At 45.3% G+C, this 17,118-nt stretch overlaps 1 long non-coding RNA gene across 8 annotated transcripts in view; it reads right to left on the bottom strand.

The window, feature by feature from the left end:
• LOC102500247 (uncharacterized) overlaps nt 1-17,118 on the bottom strand; it is a 91,381-nt gene that overhangs the window by 58,710 nt on the left and 15,553 nt on the right. For all 8 annotated transcript variants that reach the window (XR_001370086.2, XR_333966.3, XR_001370085.2 and 5 more), the window contains exon 3: nt 4,692-4,884. This is a non-coding gene — a long non-coding RNA (uncharacterized LOC102500247). The remainder of the gene's footprint in view (nt 1-4,691; nt 4,885-17,118) is intronic.

Here is a 17,118-nt window from a genome sequence, read left to right as displayed (position 1 = left end):
CTTGCTGTAGGAGAGGGAGAGAGAGAGAGAGAGAGAGAGAGAGAGAATGAGAGAGAGAGAGAGAGAAAGCACTCTCTACATGGGGGGTGATCACATCACAATCCTTTTCTATTTCTCCATCCCATCAGGATTTGGGGCACACACATGTTCACACTCAGAGTGTTTTCAAGCTGCTGGATCTAGGATTTGAACTGCAGTTGGCTATATGGTCCCTAAGCTTGCCTTCCTTCTTGTGTGGCCTGTACGGGACTCACCTCCCTCACGAAGCCTCGGAGGTGCTACTCTGGGGCTGGTCCCTAAGCTTGCCTTCCTTCTTGTGTGACCTGTACGGGGCTCACCTCCCTCACAAAGCCTTGGAGGTGCTACTCCAGGCAGACAGAAAGTGAGAAATCCCAGGGGGGATGGCCACTCCGCAATCCCTTCTCCTCCATTCTCCTCTTGGGATCTTGGGCACGCACACACACGCGCCTGGCGTGAATTTTAAGCCACCAGGTCCGGACGCGAACCGCGGTCAACTACGTGGGAGTCCAGCGACATAGCCATTATGCTAACTGTTGGTTCCCAGCATTGGTAATCTCACACACCCACTTATTGGATGAATACACACAGAGATGAGTTGGGGTTCTGTGGACCTGGGTCCAAACTCCAGCTCAGCAATGTATGAGCTATTTCTTTAGATAAGCTTAAACCTGTCTATGTTTTAATTTCTTTGTCTATGAAATAGGAAAACAACATGCACCTTGTGAGGTTATTCTGAAGATCAGGGATAAATACTTGTAAAAGAGCCCACTGATGTGCCTGACCTATTTACTTATTTATGTATTTATTAAGCTCTCAATACCAGGAAGGCTCTGTGATAGGTGGTTAGGAAACAGGCGATGAAGGCATCGTCCCATCTTCAAGCTGCTTACAATCTGCTGACCAGCGAACACAAAGAAAGAAAGTGTATGATATCGTGGGGGAAGGACAATGCTACGCACAAGGTCTCAGAGGAGCAGAGGGGAGTCCTTGAGGGTGAGGAAGGCAGAATGGAGAGACAGGAGCCCTTGAGGGTGAGGGAGGCAGAATGGAGAGACGGGAGCCCTTGAGGGTGAGGAAGGCAGAATGGAATTTGCAAAGATGAATGAGGCTAAATAGACCCACCTGGACAGATGGGGGAAGAGCATTCAGGACCAGATAGTTCCATCCTATCAGCCATATCTCTGGGTATCCAACCTTGACCCTATTCTCTCTCTATTTTTTTTAAGATAAAAATAAAAGTGTTTCTCACACCCCATGTCCAATCTGTCAGAAAATATGCTATCTTTAAATTTTATCCAGAATCCAAACTTTGTATAGGGCTTTTGATTATCTAAGAAAAAGTAGAAGAGATGTTATGAGAAAAAATATACCCACACACTCATATTTATGGAATAAAAAGATAACCCAAAAACTTCAGAGTTTCCTATGGGAGATCAAACAAACAAACAAACAAACAAACAAACAAACAGTATTTTTTTTGTTTTGATGAGAAATTTTTCCTTAGGGCGCGGGCGCTCTCTGGAAATAGAGACAGGTACTATGAGAGGGAAAGTGAGAAATCACCCCGGGGACGGGGGCGTGGGGGGGGTGGGGGATGGCCATGCCACAATCCCTTTTCCTCCATCTCCTCCAGAGATCTTGGGGATGCACGTGCATGTGCCAGCAAGCATTTGAAGTCACTGGGTCCAGGACGTGAACCGCAGTTGGCCATGTAGGAGTCTAGTGACGCAACCCCTATGCCATCTGCTGGCCCCCACCACGGTATTTTTTTCTACACTTGGTTTTTTTCTCCTTATTTATTTATTTATTTTTTTTTGAGCGAGTGCTTGCCAGAAAGACAGAGAAAGACAGAGAGACAGAAAGCGAGAAATCGCCCCCCAGGGGGGATGGCCACGCCGCAATCCCTTCTCTTCCATTCTCCCCTTGGGATCTTGGGCATGCACGCACACACGCCCAGCGTCCACACTTGTTTTTGAGGTGCAGTTTAGGAATTGTATGTCTAAACGTCGGTCGTGTCCTAGAATCAATTACACCTTTCATGTAGGGTGTTAATCTTCCAAGTCCCTCAGATGCCCCTCCCTTTGTTCCTGGACACTCTCAGGGGTGGCTTCCCAGGCTGCTGAGGACTCAGGAATTGCTCCCTATACCCTGCTGTCCTTCTGTATTTGTCATTAGCCCCAAGCCCTATTCCCTGCAGGCTGTGACTCCTTTAACCGGCAATTGCTGCCAGTCACAGTGGCTCCCTCTGTCTTCCTAGCAAGCACTAGGATTAGAAGTGATCTCCATATATATTTTTAAAATTTGCTTGCTTACTTGGAGTAAATAAGCCTACTGTGTTAAGCTCGTGTTTTATTGTCTGCGCCCCCCACCAGAAGGTAAGCTAGCTGTGGGCAGGAACCATTTCTGTTGTGTGCACGTTTACATTCTCATGCTTACAATGGGGTTAGCTAAGAGATACATGTAGGCTGGCTCCATGGTGCAGTGGTAATGTGCTGCTCAAGAGAGGCCAGATCTCACGTGACAACCGCGGTTCGAATCCCTGCCCCAGTCAACCCGAGATGGCTGAGCATGCATGTGAGCCAACAAGTTGGAGGACTGGAGGAAAGAAATTATGGTGTGTCCAGACCCTGTGCACGTGGCTCCTCTCTCTCTCGTGTGAGCATGCACGTGCTCTATCATGAAAAAATACATACTGGATGAATGAATGTAAAAAAAATGGTATTATTTCCAAAAACCAAATCTGTGTTCCAAGGATGGAGATTTAGTAGCCCGCCACAGGGAGCTTGATGATGGGGCCATGTCTCCTTCGTCTCTGGATTCCCCATCCAGCATGCTGCTTGGATGTAGATGGTGTTCAGCACACCTTGGAATGAGGGCCTGGGCAAAGGCCAGCACAAGGATGTGACGGTCCATGGCGGACTGCGTGTGTGACGGTGGTCCCATGGGAGCAATTGGCCTGGCTGCGTCGTGAGCTGTGCCGTCTAGATTTGTGCAAGTACGCTCTATGATGACCACATGATGACGAAATCAGCTAAGGATGCATTTCTCAAGACGTATCCCAGGCGCTAAGTGACACCTGACTGTGTGTGACGGTGACCGGCAACCTCTCTGTGGTCAGTACAGTGGGCACAGCAGAGCAGCTGGCACACGCCTGTAGAAGGACAGGTGAATGAGCCCGTGGATGAAGGAAGAAACAATTGAAGTTTTGGACCTGGACAGGCACTATACTAAGGGTCTATTGCCAGCTGTCCACTCATGTCTTTGGCACCAGTGAAGTGTGTGTGTGGAGGCGGGGCTTAGAGTCCATCCACAGCACTCTGCTGCCCAGAGACTCACCCCTGCAACTAGAAGAAGGCCACCTAGAGTCCTTGGGAGTCCCACACTGCCAGGGCTGCTGTTCTTCTTTCCTGCCAGCCGATGCCAAGAGGCAAAATGCATGTTTTTGTAAAATCTTTAAGGGTCAGGGACAGGTTTGGAGGGCAAGCAGTTTGACTCTATTTTCTCCTTGTTTGCATCATTACCTTATGTGTGACTTTCTGTAAAGATGGGATTTAGCAACACAAAGGAGAATCAGGCCTTTTCTTCTGGTGAAAAATCTAAAACGTAAAACCTTATCCACGTTAGCCCAGGCAAGCAGTCTCACTTGTTCTCTCCAGGGCACTCACACCTAGGGAAGTGCTGGGGGTCACCACCCCTGGCCAGTGGTGGCATGATCTTGTTCTTGTAGCAGTAGGCCTGTTGGGCCCAGCTCTGTCCTTGTCCCTGCTACTAGACTGGAGGAGGTGTTCCAGCCAGGGCCGGGGCGGGGAGGTGTGGGGGGGAGGTGGGGGGGGGAAGCTGGCTTCCCAGTGTCACCTTTCCCCCTTGCGCTTCCTGCATGTTGCCCAAAAACCCTGGAGATGATCCCTGTTGCCAGCGTTGTGGTTGCAACCCTTGCTGTGTTTTTCCTTCCTGGAGACCAGAGACCTCCCTGCAGTTCATCCATAGAAAGCTCCTCCCGTGCAGAGGCCATTTCCTCCAAAGGCTGCTCCCTGGGGAGGAGTGAGTCACAGAAGTGGTCACCATCTGCTGCTGGGGGAAGGATCTCAGGGGAGGGGGCTGGGTCCTTGTAGACTGGGGTCCCACTATTGTTTTCTTTGGCCTTTAGCTCATGGCTCAATAAAGCGAGATTCTGTTCTGGCCTGGAGCAGGTCTAAGCAATGACTGAGTTTGGCAAGCCTCTGGTTTTCTCTGGCAGTGAAGGTGCTTTTAGCAGCTTTCTGCCCTGAGAGGGGCCACTGTCTTTGCAGGAGGAAGAGACCTTCTGTTCATACCCAGCTGCAGCTGGTTAACAATACCCGATGCTGGGAAAGGGCACCCCAGGAATTGCTGGTGTTCCCTGGAGGGAGCACATGTCCTGAGGCCCTGCCTGCCACCTCCCTAGCCCCCTTTCCACCCTAACACACAGCTTTGGACCCCAAGCCTTGGCCTGCAAAGACCTGACCTGGGATGCAGAGAAAATGGATTCTAGTTGAAACTCTGCTTCTCATAAGCTGAGTGGCTTTTGCAAACATTATCTCTTCCTTGGCCCCTAGCTTCATCATCTGTTAAATGGGAATTAAGAACAAAAAATTAAGAAACCCCCACCATAATAAATAAATAAAATATTCTTTAAAAAATTAAACACCTACCACTCTATCTTGCCAGCCTCAGAGCAGGAGTCTATGCGAAGCTCAGATCAGCCAAGGTGGAAGCCATGGCGTGGAAGGCGCGGGGCACCGGCAGATGCAGACTTGGAACTGTTGGTGTTGAATGTGGCCACCCTGTGCTTCTCTGAGTGATGCCAACCCAGGAGGGAGACTGCCAGTTAGGGAATCTAGTAGCCTGTAAAAGGGAAGATAATGTAAATGTTGAAGCCAAGATTAATTTTCTTAAGCAGTCAAGGAAAAGCAGGAGACATGAGATAGTAGTGAACGAAAGTGTCCCCTACCGTTCTCCCTCTGCCGTAATGTACAAATGCACAGTGTATAGAAGAGAGACTGCAGTAAATGTTTCTTTGTAAAATAAGCAGAAAATACATCATTGAACTATTGAGTGAAGCTAATCATCTTGGAGGCATCCTTCCCCGAGCTCTCCACTATGGAATCACGACATTTCCCGCCGTCTGTGCCAAGATCGGGAACATCCTTCTTCTCTCTGGACATGGGCTTGAGCCTTCTGCTGTGCCTTACCCAATGTATCTCCCAGCCCTGAGGGACATGAGTCTTCTCGCCAGTGTCACTGGCTTGAACTGTGGTCGGCTACGTGGGACCTGGCATCCTTCACCACTTTGCTGCAGGGCCAATTGGCCCGGAATTTTTTTTTTTTTTTCCTATAGAAAGATAATTTTGCTGCAGAGCACATGCACTTACCGGAGAGACAGAGAGAGATAAGGAGACAGAAAGTGAGAAATTACCCCTGGGGGGGAATAGCCACACTGTATTCCCTTTTTCTCCATTCTCAGCTTGGGATTTTGGGCATGCACATGCGCCGCCAGGTCCAGAACTTGAATTGTGATCGACTATGTGGGAGATCAGCAATGTAACCATTAATCACCTGCTGGTTCTGGCACTATGTTTTTTTTTTTTTTTTTTGGAGAGATTTTTGCTGTAGGGCTCATGTGCTTGCTAGAGAAACAGAAACAGACAGAGAGATGTCACCGACATGGGGTATGGCAATGCCCCAATCCCTTCTCTTCCCAGGATCTTGGACACGCATGCACACACACCCGGCATGAGTTTGAAGTTATCGGGTCCAAGACTTGAACCACAGGTGGCCATAAGGGAGTCTAGTGACCTAGCTGTTTGCCATCTGCCAGCCCCTTTGCCCCAGAATTTTTAAAAGTGTGATAATGCCAAGTACAGGCAAGGGTGTGGGGAGTTGAGAGTTACATTGGTAGGAGTACAAGTTGGTAGAACCACTTTTGAGAAAAGTTTGGCAATAGCCAGAAGAACTGAAGCTGCTCCCACCCCATGACCCAGGTGTCCTACTTCTAGGTGTGTGCTGTAGAGCACAGGGAGCCTCGTTAACCCAGAATCTTCTCACAAGAGCATTTATAATAACAAACAACAAAAATTGGAAACAACCAAAAAATAAATGAACAACCTGTGGTTAAGCAGTGAAAATGCCTGAAGCACAGCTCACGGATCTGCACGGATGCAGCTCAAAGACTCGCTGCCGAGCGGGAGAAGCAGGAGGAACACCAGCGTGAGGCCATTCGGATCAGGTTTCCAAACACACAAACAGTACTACAAAATGCGCAGGAATACATCAATATGTATTATAGCTATACAAATCTGCATGGGAGTCATAAATGGCAAATTCATGAAAGTGGTTTTTTCTTCTTGGGGCTTTGACTCTTCTGTTGTTTCCTTTCTTAAAAGTGAACATCTGGAGGCCAGCATTTGACATGGTAGTTAAGGCACTGGACTCCCACATGTCAGACCACGATTTGAGTCCCAGACCCGGTGGCTTGAAACTCATGCTGGACACGTGTGTGCGCGTGCTCCAAATCCTAGGATGAGAATGGAGGAGAAGGGATTGAGGCGTGGCGATCCTCCTTTGGGGGTTATTTCTTGCTCTCTGTTTCTCTCTGTCTCTCCAGCTAGTACATATGCCCTATTGTGAAAAACCTTAAACGCTTTTTTTAGGAGCAAGTATGGCTTAATGTTAATTTGATAAATCTGAGTAGCAGGTTGAGTTTTACTTTCTATTCTCATCTGTGTGCTTGATATGTTTTCCAACAAAATCGTCAATGAGTGGAACCAAAAGCAAAACAACTACTGAGGGGGCTCCCTAAGGTGGAAGTGGGGACATAAAGGGCTCCCTTTCCAATGACTTGCTAGTGCTGGGTTTGTCTTTCTCCCAGCTCTGGTCCCCCTTCTTCGAGGCCTTTATTTGGAAAATGCTGCCGCACAATGGCAGAAGATTCCGCCCTTCTCCCAGGCTGAGTACCAGAGTCCTCTCCTCCACCCCACAAGGCATACCTGAGCCTTTGGTCTGGGTAGTGCCCAGCTTCAGTCTGATGCAAGAACACACAGGGTTTAGGAGCCACCAGCTAGGGTCACAGGCTGGCTCTGCCTGTGGCTTCACAACCTCAGGCAAGTTACTCCAAGTCTCTGTGCCACAGAGTGCAGGGAGCACAGGCAGAGGAGAGGGTGGCAGGGACCACTGTGGGGCTTCGTCCTCACCCCTTCCAGAGCCAGGCTCCTCTGCAGAGGCAGGTCACATTTATGCATGGAGGTGGGAAATGGCAACCCTCTGTTCACCTGTCCAGATCCCAAGGGGTGGAAATAGGAAAGCCTGATGGCAAAACGGTTCGCTCAGACTGGCTCCCCTGCCCAGGTGGCCAGGACAGTGCCATTTAGGGCAAGCTTGCTGCTGATGGCCGCAGATCCTTAGGTACGGTGGGAAAGAAACCAAAGCCTCCTCCGGCCTGGTTGTGGACCAGCTGAGAGGCCCTACCTCTATGCAAAGCCTTTCCAGGGTCTGTCTTGTCATATCGAGCAGGTCAGGGAAGCATAGATAACCCAGCCATGTGGGCTCTCAGGTGGGCTTTCTGTGCCTCCTGCTCCCCCACCTGCCATGCACCTGCCTCTTATGATACAGCCACCTCTCTGTGGCCCCCAGATCCTGAAAAACCACGCAACCTCTTCCATTCTGTCTGCTTAGCTACCTATTTGTCCTTTCACACAGGTGGCCTTCTGCAAGCCTCTAGACCAGGGTGAAATGGAAGTGCACTCGCTGGAGAGACAGAGAGACAGAAAGCAAGAAATCACCCCTCAGAGGGAGATGGCCATGCTGCAATCCCTTCTCCTCCATTCTCCTCTTGGGATTTTGGGCATGCTTGGTGTGAGTTTTAAGCCACCAGGTGTGGGACTTGAACTGTGGTTGACTACTTGGGAGCTCAGTGACATAACCATTACGCCATCTGCTGGTCCCCAAGATGAGATAATTTTAATCATGATTTAAACATGATTAGTATTCTTAGAGAAAAAGGGGACACTTGGACCCGGGTATATGTGAAAGATAATGAAGATGAAAGGCAAACATTAGAGCAATGCTTCTTCTTTTTATTTTTTTTTAAAGAGTTATTTGGGACCAACAGTTAGCGTAATGGCTATGTCACTGGACTCCCATGTAGTTGATCATGGTTCGAGTCCTGGCTTAAACTCACGCCGGGTGCGTGTGCATGTATGCCAAAGATCCTGAGAGGAGAATGGAGGAGAAGGGATTGCAGCATGGCCATCCCCTCTGGGGGGTGATTTCTGGCTTCCTATCTCTCTGTCTTTCTGGCAAGCGCATTCACTCTATAGCAAAAACCTCTAAAAAATTATTTATTTAATTTTATTTATGATTATTATTGTTTAATGTGTAAGGCAAGGAACAGCAATGATGGTAAACCTCTGGGCTAGGATCCAGGCATAGGACCGATCCTTGCTCCTTGGAAGGACCCCGTCCTGCCTATACTCCATCTTGACTCTCTGGCCTGCAGAACCATGAGACAATCTTTTCTGCACTGGAGCACTCCTTCTTACGATTGTCATTATGGTAGCCCTCTGAGCCAATGCAGGAGTGAATCCTGCCACTTCACGACTGAAGAACGGAGCTCCCCAGCAAGTTACGGCTTGCTCAAGGTCACATGGCTACTAAGGAAACAGCAAACACTTAACTTCTCTGACAGTGGCCCAGGATGGTTTGGATGCTTTAGATGAGGGAGCCAGTAATTTCCTTAAGGGCTGGGAATAAGAACACATTGTAATTTATTCTTCTCTTATGTGTGACAAGCCGTGACTGCTCTCTGGGTGGTCTGCTCCTGAGCTTGATCTAGATGATGTTGGGGAAAAACAATACTTTCACTTATCACCCAGGCAAGATCATGTAACAAGCCAGATCCATGTCACGGGACCTGTCATAAAGACTGCAACCTTCAGACACGCTGTCAGTGTGCCGGGTCATTAGAACACGTCTGGCATGTTTGGCTACTTAATTTATGGCACCTAGGGCATTCTGGCATGGCCTCGGCCTTCTGATCCTGGCCTCCTTTCTACCCGGTATCCTTGGGTGTGGACAACTCTAAACAACTTTCTTTGGGAGGGCTCCCTCTCTTCCTTCTCCTCCTCCTGTGCCAAGCTGGCTCCCACTTCATGCAGTCAGAGCTGTTGGGTGGAGTTTTGAAGCTGAGCAAGGGGAAGTGTGTGGAAGTGGGGAGGACAGTGGCCACCCATCAGGATACCTGCGACTTGGTCCCATCTTCTCTCCACCCACACTGTGTGGTCTTGGCCAAACCATTTCCCCTCTGGGTCCCTGCCGCCCCACACCTCCCCCCTTCCTTTTTTAACTAGTGAAGTGAGAAGATTGGAAGGGAAGATTAGCTCTTTCCAACCTGGGAGGAGGCCAGGGAGTGGCAGAGAGAGAAAAAGATGCCAAAAGTGGGGCTGGTTCACCAGCAATTTGTGGTGTTTTCAAAATCCCATCGAAAGTGCTGGGTTTTTCTCTGGCATGAGCTGGGGCAGAACACCTGGATGTCAAGTGTCTGCTGGCGTGGCCTGGGGTCACCTGACCCCCTGACCAGCAGAGGTGCATCTTACATGAAAAACACAGGAAAAGGGCCACACAGTGGTGCAGCAGGAAAACCCAACACTGTGAGGCTGACCTACTTGGGAAGGCTCCTCGTTCACATCCAGAGACCTCCCTGAGTGCACTGGCTGCATGCCTGCCCGTGATCCAGGACTGGCTGAATCTGGAGGTGGATTGCAATGTGGAGACCCTGTTGGGTCTCTTTGTCCCTCTTGTTCATGGAAGAAACAAATAAGAATTAACCTAAAAAGAAAACAATTTTTTTTTAAAGTTTTGCTATAGGGCACATACACTCCCTGGAGAGACAGACACAAAGAGAGGGAAAGTGAGAAAGCACCTCCTAGGGGATGGCCATGCCACAAGCCCTTCTCCTTCTTCCTCATGGGAGTTTGGGCACACATGCACATGTACCCGGTGTGTTTTTCAAGCCACCAGGTCTGGGACACAAAGCACTTAGCTGGCTCTTTGGGTCTGTTGCCAGGGCTGTTTCTGGTGTGGCGGTGTCAAGCTCAGGGAGGAAGCGGCTCAGAGTGGAACCATGGCCAGCACAGCTACTGAGGGACTGAGCCAAAAGCAAACCTGGGGGTGATGAACTCCCCCATAATGCTCTCTCCCCCATAACTGCCTCACTACAGCTCCTGAGCTCAAGGAGCCAGGGAGGGATGAGCTCGGAAGGCATTGCAGCCCGCAAGGAGCCTGATAACAAAATCAGACCTTGGCAGCGAAGAGCAGTGCTTTACCCTGTTCAGAAGCAACAGTGTGGAGTCGAGGTCAAATTCTGTGGTAGTCGAAGAGGTCTGCTGGAGGTTCATGCTTAGAGATTCATGCTTAGAGAGACTTACGTGATCCTCCCAGGGGGAATCCTGGAAGCACACAGGTACAGCTCAGAGAATCATGAAATCGCAGAGATTGTTATTGTATGTCCATTCCCCACTTTTTCCTCTAATAATAGATTTCTTTTTTAAGCTACGCACTTGGCTGCCCACCATAAAAGCTGCATTTTCTAGTTTTTCTGCCTATGTGACTAAGCTTTAGTCAGTGAAGAAGTGTTCTTAAAGAGAAGATATGTTCCTTTTTCTTCCTCTTTCCTTTTGGCAGCTCCCTGGAAAGCAGATGTGATGGCTGGTATTGGAGCAGCAACCTTGGGCCTTGAAATGAGCTTGTAAATGGCACCTGCTGGAACATGAAGGTAGAAGGCATCTCTTCATGACATTATGGAGTATCATATCAGCCCTGGTTTACCTCCGGACTTTCGTGTAAGACTGAAATAAGTTTCTATTTTTGTTTAGGTCACTGTTCCTTTGGAGTTTCCATGTTCTAATTCTAAATTACAAAGAAGGCTTTATTTTTTTTTCCAGTTTTCTTAGAATTCTTCTTACTTTTGGTGCTGCTAATGAACACCTCTCTAAGACTTGCTAAATCTCTCCTGTTTTAGCTAAGACAGAACAGAGCTTATTCAGACTCAGAGCCTTTGGCAGGCTACAGCATCTGACTGTAAGTTATTGACATTGTTTTGTTTCTATGGTATTTATTTTTAGGTTACCATTTACTTAAAGTAAATGATATTGCTTTTCCATTTATAATAGTGTTATGAGGTCACTTTCCTTTCTAAATAATTTACTTAAGCAAGAACAATTGAGTTGATTTAAAAGATATTAAGTGAGTAAGAGTGCAGGTTATATCAGCCATGACAGAAATCAAGGAGGTGGCCGGAGGATGACTACATTTTGGGAAATGAGACTATGGATTCTGCTGCTTCAGGAAGAATTATCTAAATAGTTCTTCCTCCAAATTTTATGGCTCTCTGTTTTGTGATTCCAACTATTATTGTAATGGGACTTCCTAATACCTCAAAGCAATAATTCCATAGACTCCCGCAAACTGAGCACAGTAGTTGAAGAATGTGGGCTCTGAAGCTAGACTCCCTGGGTTCAAATCCTGGCTCCTCCAATGACTAGCTATGTGACCTTGAGCAAATTACTATTCCTCTCTGTGCTCAACATCTCATCCATAAAACGGAATCGATAATGTTGTTGGTGGGATTAAATGACAAATCGTATGTAAAGTACTAGACAGTGTCTGGCATACATTAAGTGTGCAATAAATGGCAGCTGTTAGTGTAATTGTTACATCTGACTCGAACATACCAAATCAATGGAAGCCTTTGGGAGTAGAATAACTATGGGGAGGATGTGAGGAGATGGGCATCCTTATCCACTCTTGGTGGGACTATAAAGTAGAGCAACTATTTGTCAAACTTTTTAAGTCGAAATAATTTCGATTTGGAGAAGAGTTGCTGAGATAGTACAGAGAGTTGTTTTTGTTTGTTTGTTTGTTTAAATTCAGGTTCTCCTAATACTTATATTTTATATTACCATGGTATGATAATGAAAACTATAAGATTAACATTGGTACAATATTATTAATGAAACTATAGACTTCATTAGAATTTTCTCATTTTTTTTCTTTTCTTTTTTTTTTTTTTTAAAGAGGTTTTTGCCTTAGGGTATGTGTGGTCATTGGAGAGAGAAAGAGGGGGCAGGGAGAGAGAGAGAGAGAGAGAGAGAGGGAGATTGACAGTGAGCGAGAAGGGTTTTTGCCTTAGGGTATGTGTGGTCATTGGAGAGAGAAAGAGGGGGCAGGGAGAGAGAGAGAGAGAGATTGACAGACAGTGAGAGAGAAGGTGAGAAATCACCTCTGGGTGGGAGGGGGGGTGGCCATGCCACTATTCCTTCTACTTCATCCTCCTCCTGAGATCTTGGGCACATGTGCACATGTGTCCAGCATGAGTTTCAAGCCAACAAGTCTGGGATTCAAACCATGGTCAGCCATGTGGGAGTCCAGCAATGCAACTGCTGTGCCATCTGCTGGCTCCCTGGTTTTTCTACTAATGTCTTTTTTCTGTTCCAGAACTTGTTCCAGGATACTATTTTGTATTTGTCTTCATGTTTTCCTTCATCACCTCCAAACTGTCAACAATACCTGAGTCTTTCTTTGTCTTTTGTGACCTTGACACTTTTTAGGAGTCCCGGTCTGGTATTTTGTGGAATGTCTTGCAAATTGAGTTCATCTTGTTTTCTCACCATTAAACTGAGGAGAGGTTATGGATTTTGGGGGAAGACCACAGAAGTGGCATGTCTTTCTTGTCAGAGGGTACATGGTGTCCGCATAACTTGTTACTGAGGATGTTAACTTGGATCATTTAGCTAAGGTGTGGTTGGTCAGGGTTCTCCAGTCTAAAGTTAGTGTTTTCCCCTTTTATACTCTATTCATTACAAGAGAGTTGCTATGTCCAGCCTATTCTCAAGGGGAGGAAAATTAAGCTGCATTTCCTGGAGAGAGGACTCTCAGTGAATTTGTGAATGTGTCTCACCACAGTAAATAAATATTTTGAGGAGCCTGTTTTGAAGCTGTCTTCTGTTTCCTAAATTTCACCCACTAATTTTAGCATTCATTAGTAAATCCTGCCCGCAGCAATTGTTACGATGTACTATTGGTGGTTGTCTACAATCCACATTTATTGGCTGGCATTTTTAAGAAGGAAGAGTTGCCTCATCTCCTCTCTTTATTTATTTATTCTATCATTTATTTATATCGGTATGGACTGACACGTAGTTTTTATTCTTTGGGATACATTATAATTTGAAACTATCATATTGGGGGCCCTTACAGAGAGGTCCATGTCCTTCGACATGCCCTCATAATCTTCATCAAGTGCTTCCTTACTTTCTAGTACCATAGGGTGCTCCGAGTTAATCTTGTATTTTTCTGCTCCAGCTTCAGGGTCAACCATTTCTCCAGGGATCCTTCATTCTTTCTATTGGAAAATGGTATTTAGAAACCCAGATTTGGTCACTAGATGTGCAGATTGCTATTGGGATGTTGCTGATCCTAAATCCTCTCCGTTGAAAGAGCTAAGAATATAGGTACATATATTAACTCATGTGAACCCATTTGTTTTTTTATCTATCCATCTATGAATTGTATCTTCTTATTTAAAAAATATCTCTTTTTTTAACTTGCCAGAGAGCATGTATACTCACCAGAAAAAAGAGAGAGAGAGAGAGAGAGAGCAACCTCCCCAATGGAGTGTGGTTATGCTGTAATCTTTTTTCCTCCAATTCTCCATCCTCCCAGGATATTTACGGGGCATGCATGTACCTAAGCAAGGCATGTCTCCCGAACCCCTGGGTCTAGGACTTCAGTCCCTGTCAGTCAAATGAGACCTGGCTCCCAGGACACAGTGCTTAAGTGTTGTGCTACTGGGTTAGCCCTGTTATAGTCATTTCTGTTACAATGACAATAAGTGACTTTATATTAGTATCTCTACTACTAAGACTAAGCTGACCTAACAGAGTTCATTCTAGCTTTCTCCCCTGACATATTTGTAACATTTTTCTCCAGTTGTGAAAAAGTTGACTTTCATTTTCTACAATATATTTACTTGTTTCTTCAAACCACTGTGCGTATAAGGTCATTTCATAATTTAACCTGTATCCCTATGGGAAACACTATTAACGAAAGCACAGTCTTCGCGTAGTCCTTTTGTCTTTTGCTTCTTAGCATCTAGTCAAAACTCTGTTTTTCAAAGCAACTTAGATCAGAAGTAATATTTTAAAAAGTGCAACTCAATTTGTAGCTGGCAGATGGGATGATGGTTAAAGGTGCTGGACGCCCACACGGCCAACCATGGTTCAAGTCCTGGACCTCACTTTCCCCATTTCTCTCCCTCTCTCTCTCTCTAATCTAACTGGAAAATAATAATAATAAGTAAAGTTAAATAAAATAATCCTTTAAAAAAAGTGCGACCCAATTTTAAAATACATATTCTCTTTGGGCAGGTAACGCCACTTTTAGAATTTTATATACTGTGTCAAATGTGTGAAGATATATGTGCAAGAATGTTTGCTGCAGTGTGATTTGTAACAGTGAAAAGTGGAGAAATGCTAGAATGTCCGTTTTCTGGGATCACATTAAACCTCTTCTGACATGAGAATTCCGTTTTCTGGGATCACATTAAACCTCTTCTGTGTTGAGAATATAAAGGCATATGCATGCAACGAAATGCCATGCAGCCACTGGAAAGAAGTAAGATACTTTTATCTATGACAATTTGGAAATGAACCAAAAAAATTAAAAATGTGTATTGCAGCATGATTTCTTTGGTGTAAGAGAACTCAATGTACATATACATATTTGTACATAAGCAGAAAAATGTCAGGAGCGGCACCTCAGAAATGGATAACAGTGTTTACCAATGGGAAGTGGAGCTGGGACTGAGGGAGGTGCCTGAGGAGGAATGAAAGACTAACTTTTTACTCTTTACCTTGCTCAGTGCTATATAATCTCCCCATGACTATGCATGATTTTTGTAAAAGGAAACATTAAAAGTAAAAATAAGCAAATAAATAAATAAATAAAGAGAGGTCCAGCCTGGTAGCATAGTAAGAGCAAACTGAACTGTGGTGTTGGAAGGCACACCTGGCCATAGGTTCAGATCCCTGGGTTGGTCTGAGAACATGCTGGATACATGTGCCCAGGATTCTAATGAGCTGGAGGGCTAGAAAAAGGGAATTGTGGGATGATGAGACTTTGACAAGGGTGCTTCTCTTTCTTTCTCTTAATGTACATGCATGTGTTCTCCATCATGAATACAATAAATAAATTTTTAAAAAATCTTTTAAAAAACTTGAAAAAAAGAGAAAAATGAATATGTAGAAGAGATTTAATAAATAGTATAGATATGGTGGAATGAGGTCCTAATAAACTTGCCATCCTGTAAATAATAACAGTAAATTCTGGACAAAATGCAAAAAAGCGATGACTTAAAAGCTCTGTGGTATTAAAAAAACAAACAAACAAACAAACAAAAAACAACAAAAAAAAACCAGGGAGAATTTGGAAAGGAAAGGAGTTGAAACATAGAAAGCAGGACTGGCATGTGATGAATTTCCTGTTTTAATGGCTTTAGGCTGAAAGCAGGTTGCGGAAGCATGTGTGAGGTAACTAGAACTCTGATAGGAAATAATCTACCACCTTTCTGGCTTGATACATCAGAGGAAAGAGCTAGGGGTGACCACGGCCACTGCAAAGTGTAGGGAGAAATCTCAGGAAAGAGAGAGAGCCAAAAAATAGAAACTCCAAATTGTGTTGGTTAACTCTGCTTAACTCTCTGGCTGACCCCTATACCCACACGTCTAGGGCAGACTCAGAATAGCAGGGAGCTAAAGGCCAACATAACCGAACTGAGTTTTGAGCTGCTGCCTACTTTGGCCAAGTCAGAGTTTGAGATTTCAGTCTATCAAGCTAATTGCCTTCTAAAGCAACAATTTCAGCAATCTTTGGAAGAATATAAGAGAATCGAGACTGTCCACAACATAATATTCAAATGTCCTTGGTGCAATCCAAAATAACTCGACATTCAAAGAACCAGAAGAACGTGATTGTTTTCAAGTGAAAAGACAATCAGTGGAAGTCAGCTCTAGGGTGAGCAAGATGTTGAAACGATTGTATAACTTTGAAGCCACTATTATAACCATGCTCAATGAGATAAAGGAAAATGCATTTGCATGATTAAAAGAGGGAGAAAATCTCAACAGAAAAAAGAAATATTTTTAAAAATCCACCTGATGAGGGACCAGCAGATGGCGTAATGGTTATGTTACTGAACTCTCATGTAATTAACCATGGTTTGAGCCCTAGACCTGGCGGCTTAAAAACTCATGGTGGGTGTGTGTGTGTGCATGCCCAAAATACCAAGAGGAGAATGGAGAAGAAGGGATTGCAACGTGGTCATTTCCCCTGGGGGACTTCTCATTTTCTGTCTCTTTGGTGAGGTCATAAAAACAAACAAACAGGGAACCAGCAGTTAGCATAATGGCTATGTCGCTGGACTCCCATGTAGCCGACCGCGGTTCACGTCCCAGACCCGGTGGCTTAAACTCACGTCAGGCGTGTGTGCATGCGTGTCCAAGATCCCGAGAGGAGAATGGAGGAGAAGGGATTGCGGCGTGACCATCCCCCCTGGGGGGTGATTTCTTGCTTTCTGTCTCTATGTCTCTCTCTGTCTGTCTGGCGAGTGCATGTGCCCTATAGTGAAAATCTCTCCAAAATAAAAAAAAAAAGAAAAAAAAGAAAAAAAAGGAAGAGATAAAAACAAATGAACAAACCCACATGAAATTTTAAAAATAAAAAAAGTCACATCTGAACTTAAAAAAATAAAAAGTTTAATAGTGATATGAACCCAATGGCAGGATAGAGATGACAGAAAAGAATCAGTGACTGTAAGGTACATTAAAAGGAATGATCCGATCCAAAGAAGAGAGAATGCAAAAAGATTTTGAAAAGTGAGTAAAGCCTCCAGAAGTTATCCAGTAAGATAACTTGAAAAGGTTTGAATATATGTAGAGAGAGAGGAGAGAGTGAATGAAGTATAAACAATATTTGAAGAAGTAATGGCTGAAAATTTCCAAAATTTTGTGAAAAAATATACAAACAAAC

This window comes from Tupaia chinensis, unplaced genomic scaffold, assembly GCF_000334495.1.
Source record: "Tupaia chinensis unplaced genomic scaffold, TupChi_1.0 Scaffold000119_2, whole genome shotgun sequence".
NCBI classification, from domain to species: domain Eukaryota; kingdom Metazoa; phylum Chordata; class Mammalia; order Scandentia; family Tupaiidae; genus Tupaia; species Tupaia belangeri.
Note: the sequence above shows the minus strand (reverse complement) of the source record. Positions and strands in the feature narration are given on the sequence as shown.